The sequence below is a fragment of the Rattus rattus genome, chromosome 9 (assembly GCF_011064425.1).
Source record: "Rattus rattus isolate New Zealand chromosome 9, Rrattus_CSIRO_v1, whole genome shotgun sequence".
Taxonomy (NCBI): Eukaryota; Metazoa; Chordata; class Mammalia; order Rodentia; family Muridae; genus Rattus; species Rattus rattus.
The window spans coordinates 83,794,822-83,800,479 of record NC_046162.1 but is presented as its reverse complement, the minus strand read 5'-3'; the positions used below and the strand labels follow the sequence as shown (position 1 = coordinate 83,800,479).

The 5,658-nt window shown below is 47.5% G+C and overlaps 1 non-coding gene across 1 annotated transcript; it reads right to left on the bottom strand.

Moving 5' to 3' along the window:
* Positions 1–231: 231 nt before the first annotated feature.
* LOC116910725 lies at positions 232–363 on the bottom strand. The gene has a single exon (XR_004389245.1).
* Positions 364–5,658: the final 5,295 nt, after the last annotated feature.

Sequence of the window (5,658 nt, the reverse complement as noted above, 5' to 3'; positions counted from 1 at the left end):
ACGTGACTGTGTATGTGTAGAAGTCAGGAAAGGACAGCTTGTGGGAGTGAACCCTCTACTTCCATTTTCGTTTTGTTGTTTCAGGAAAGCAAAAAGATAACTTTGTTGTTGTTGTTGGGAAACTAACTCTACCTCCCCTGCTTGCTTCTTTAACCCGGTGCATGTAATAGCAGAGATATTGAGGAAAGTAACAGGGAAAACAGTAGCACATTTAGAGTGGCAGTTCTAAAAGCTGTGTCAAGGGAAATAATCAGACTTGCCAGACATGCCGTCAGAGACCTCCATGTTTCTGTAGGGTTGCTGCCTTCTACAGACGAAAGATACTTGCATTTGTATACACGGTTGACTCTACAGTTAACCATTGTTTTGTTTTTATAACGGTTGTATCTGTGTGGATACACATCGCATGCGTTCGAGGCTTACTGAAGCCAAAAGAAGGTTACCTAGAGTTGGAGCTACAGCTCCAGGCAGTTGTGAGCCCCTGGTGTGGATGCTGGGAGCCAACCCTGATCCTCTGGCAGAGGTTAAGTCCTCTTAACCTTTCAGCCATCTTTCCAGCCCTTTGAGGTAACTTCATTCAGCCCAAAGAGCTATTACAGATCACAGAGATGTGCTGTAAGTGTTGCCAGCTAGCTACAGGAGAGTCCTCAAGTGCAAACTGCCACCTTGCTGAGTGGGTCACTCTTGTCATTTCTTTTCAGTGCCTACTTCAGGCTACCTGTCCTCAGAGCTTTGGGCTAAGTTGCCGCTTGGCTTTTTGCCTGGGTTACAGGTCCTTGGGCTTGCACAAGCCCGTTTACCTTGGGAGCCATCTCTCCAGCCTCAAGGTCACTTTTAGGTGCCCCAGTTTTGTTTGGTTGTTAGGGCAAAATCTGTAGCTCCAGCTGGCCTCATAGTCGCAGCAATCCTCCTGCCTCAGCCTCCAAAATGCTGGGACTATAGGTGTTTATGACCTGAGACAAGAGCTCTCTGTGTATGTCTGTTTCCTATATCTTTGTCTCTCTGTTCCTCTGTGTGTGAGAGACCATTGTGTTGAGAGAATTCATAACTCAGGCTGACTTTGAACTCCCTGTGTAGACAAGGACTCCCCCTCCCTTGGACCTCTGGAATCGTAAGCATTTACCCACCACACCCAGTTTTATGAAGTCCTGGACATCAGAACCAGGATTTGGTACACACCAGGCAAGAATTCTACCAACTAAGTCACACCCCAACCACTCCTTTTTCCTTTTATTAACAAAGTTATCGTATAAAGCCCTGGGTTTCATTATGACATATTTATACGTCTAAATCACTGTGCTTCATTCTAATCCCCCCCTCCCCTCCAGCCCCCTTTTTGGGTTTTGTCTGAGTTTGCTTTTTTTTGAGACAAAGTCTCTTGTAAGCCAGGCCAGCCAAAAACTTCCTATTTCGATGAGGACGACCTTAAACTAAGGATGCTCCTCCTGCCTCAGCCTCATAAATGTTAGGATTACAGGTCACGAGCACCACAGTTGGTCCCTGTAACCTCTCATAGCATTGGGAACACTCCCATCTTCTGTTCCCTTCCCCTCCCACACCACAGTCCACCCTCAGGTTAGGTCAGCCTCACTTCAAATGCACATTTGCAGATGGTGCACACCTCTTGTCTCAGCAGCCAGGGGTGGATCTCTGAGTTTGGAGGCCAGTCTGGTCTACAGAGTGAGTTCTAGGATAGTCAGGGCCTCAAAGAGAAACCCTGTCTTGAAAAAAAAAAAAACAAAAAACAAAAAACAAACAAACAAACCATTTGTTTTCGGCAAGCCTGAGTTTGGCGTGCCTGTGTTTACTGATGCCACTCTAGACCGGGCCCCTCTCTTTGAGGAAGCTACAACTTCCCATTAGCATTCCCTGCTTCTAATTCATTCTCTCAGCCACATGAAGCTTCTTTGAAACCAATTCCTTATGGCAGTCCCTGGGCCCACTCACCAGGCCTGCCAAACCTGCTGGCCCTTCACGGTCTGTCCTTTGCTCACCCTGCTCAAGTCAGACTGGCCTCTTTTATCCCACCAGTATCCCAGGCCTCGTCTTGTAGGGTATTTAGGAGGTCATCCCTTGAAACCCACTGGAGATCGGCTCCAGCCCCCCTCCATGTTGGTACCAACCCCAGTAGATGCTTATATCCCTGGACGCATTCTCCCATATACTTTAAATGTGTCCAGCTCACATTCGATGCTATGTAAACAGGGTTGCTAGACTGTTGTTTAGAGAGAGAGAGAAAGAAAAAGCCTCTATGTGTTCACTAGACTGACGATCCTTTTTCTGAGATATTTTCAAACTGTAGTCGGTTAAATCAGTTTGTATTTGTTCCTCTACTCAGAACACTTTGCCCAAGAAACTTGCCTCCTTAACATTTAGATCTCAGGTCAAATGCCTCCTGCAGAGGGCTCTCCAGATCATTGGGTCTTACATGACTCACCCCAAGACAGGGTCATACCCTACTTATTGCCCTATACCTTACGATTGATCTTGGAAGTCATCTTGTTCACTTGTTTGTTTTCTGTTCTGTCTAGCTCTAAGAAGTGTAAATCCTATGACAGCATTGTCCTCCTCCTCCTCCTCCTCCTCTTTTTCTTCCTCTTCTTCTTCTCCTCCTCTTCTTCCTCCTTTCTCTTTTCTTTTTTTGTGGTTTGTCAAGACAGAGGTTCACTGTGAAGCCCTGGCTATCCTGGAACTTGATGTGTAAACCCGGCTGGCCTAGAACTCAGAGATCCACCCGTCTCTGCCTCCCAAGCGCTGGGATTAAGGCATGTGCCACTACCACCTGGCTTCCCTTAAGGTTTCTTTAATGTCAGGAATCTGAGAGTTCCTCGTGGTACCCACCTTCAGTTTCAGTAACCTAGAAAGCTAACACATAAGATGACTGCACACTCAAGGCTGGCCTGGGCTAAGGAGTAATATCCTGTCTAAAGTTCAAAGTAAGCCTGGAGTGGTAGTGCAAGCCTTTACCCCCAGCCCTGGGAGTTCTGCTGCTGGTGGAGGGAGGCAGAGGCAGGCGGATCTCTGTGAATTCAAGATCAGTCTGGAGTGCACAGTGAGTCCCAGGAGAGCCAAGGCTATGTAGAGAAACCTGCCTATAGGTTTATATATCAAATTACAGCCAGGCTTGGTAGAGCACACCTTTAATCCCAGCTCTTAGGAGGAAGAAGCAGTGGGTCTCTAAATTCAAGCTAACCTGGTCTACAAATCGAGTTCCAAGACAGCCTGGGTTATACAGAGAAACCCTGTCTTAAAAAGTCAATTAAAAGAAAGGAAGGAAGGAAGAAAAAGGAAAAGGAAAAGAAAAGAAAAGGAAAGGAAAAGGAAAATCAGATCATGGTGAATTACAGTTGTAATCTCAGCATTCTGGAGCCTGGGGTAGGAACACATCTGTTCATCTGGTTCAAGGCCAGCCTGGGCTACAGTGTAAGCTTCCATCAGTCTATGCCTTAGACCCCATCTGCCCCTTCACTATGCTTTGAAGTTCCTAGGCTGGGACAATGGATCAGCTTCCTGTATGACTGCCTTCTGTCCTGTCTACTGGTCTGCACTGACCTGCTGCCCCAGACACCACTCCTGCCTCCCGGAGACCCCCTCCCTCTAAAGTCTACAAATCTAGAGAATTACCCTTGTTTTGCTACTTGTTACTTGATCACCACCAAGTCCCAGCTTCCACTGCTGGGAGGGGCCCACCTTATTAAAGGGCCCCGTCACCTGAAATCTACCTCAGTGCGTCTCTACCAAACCTGAAGAGAATCTTTAATATTTAAAACAGATAAATGGTGTTGATACTAATAACAAGGAAGGTACATAGCTCAGTGCCACAGTGCTCTCCTGGGATATGAGAGGAGAGACAGAGAGAGAGAGACAGAGAGAGAGAGAGACAGAGAGAGAGACACACACAGAGACACACAGAGAGAGACAGACAGAGAGACAGAGACATACAAACAGAGACAGACAGAGAGACAGAGACAGAAAGACAGACAGACAGAGAGAAACACAGAGAGAGAAAGAGACAGAGAGAGAGAGACAGGGACAGAGAGACAGACAGAAAGAGAGACACAGAGAGAGAGACAAAGAGACAGACAGAGACAGAGAGAAACACAGAGAGAAAGAGAGAGAGACACACACAGAGACAGAGACAGACAGAGAGACAGAGATACTGAAAGACAGAGAGAGGGAGAGGGAGAGGCTATTTGCCTGTTGACTCAGTCCAAAGAGCAGATCAAATGTCTCTTTAGAGGACTTTCCCTTACCCTCTCTAAGGAAATTAATGTTTCTCTCCTCAGCGCCCTGAATAGCACTTTATTCCTAGCCCCATTACATCACCCAGGCCTCCACACTCCCTAGGAAGAGTTATCAGTCATCTGTCCTCTGCCAGGCCCCGCTGGCAAGAGCTTATCAGATCAACGGTGCCTTTGCAGCACCTGGCCGCTCCTCCCGACAGGTTCCTGTCTGAGTTGGATCCAGTGGGAATTAGGAAGGAATGGATGGGCTCTGTTCTCTGTGTGCTGATCTGAGGATAGCAGTTCTGCTTTCAAGTATGAACACGTTGAACCTGAAACTTCAGGATGTTCTATAATAAAAGGGGCAGGCTGCATGAAAGGGGGGAGAAGTACGGTACAATAGAAACTTTACTGAAGGGTAAAGGCTGCGTGCCCCCCCCACCCCAACCCGGGAAAACTTCCAACTCTGCCCATGTGGGGAGGGGGAGGGGCCCTTCACACTGACTGCACGCTCTCTCCCCACACCCATCAGTAAAGTCCCGTGGCATTACATCACAGAAGAGGGCCTGGTGCCGTCTTCCTGTGTGGACAGACATTCTAACTGTGCCTCGCCTCTCTATGTACAAAAAATGCTTTCTCTCAGTTCAGGCCAACGCACTGTTTTCAGTCCTGGCTGTAGCTGACGCTGTGCCTTGCAGACTGTTTTTAAGTCCCTTGGATCTTTCTGGTCTTGAACTTGTTTTAATAACATAGCTTTTTCCATTTATTTATCCAGAGCATCTCACAAGCAGAGCAGTGTCTGATCCATTCTTTGTGTTTTGTCTTGCTTATTTTTGCTTTTGTTTTTCGAGACGGGGTTTCTCTGTGTAGCCCTAGCTGTGCTTCGTTGACCAAGTTGGCCTTGAATTCAGAGATCTGCCTGCTTCTGCCTCCTCAGGAATTAAAGGTGTGCACCACTCCCTGCTGTCTGTAGTTTAAGGCAAATTCCAAAACAGTTTCCTCCTTTAAAAAAAAACCATCGGTGGAAAGGGAGCGACGTCTCGGTGGTTAGGAGCACTGGCTGCCCTTCCAGAGGACCTTCAGTTAGGTTCCCAGCTCCCACACGGCAGCTCGCAAACACCTGTAACTCCAGCTCTTGGGCGAACCCGATGCCCTCTTCTGACCTCCACAGGCACGCAAATATGTGGCATCACACACACACACACACACACACACACACACACACACACACACACACACACACATAAAAATAATAAAACCAAACTGGGTGGCCGTGGTGCACACTTTTAATCCTAGTGCTCAGGAGACAGGACAGGCAGAGCTCTACATTCCAGGCCACCTCCTCTACAAAGTCAGTTGCAGGACAGTCAGGGCTACACAAAGAAACCCTGCCTTGACAGCAAAAAAAAAAAAAAAAAAAAAAAAGCTGTCCAGG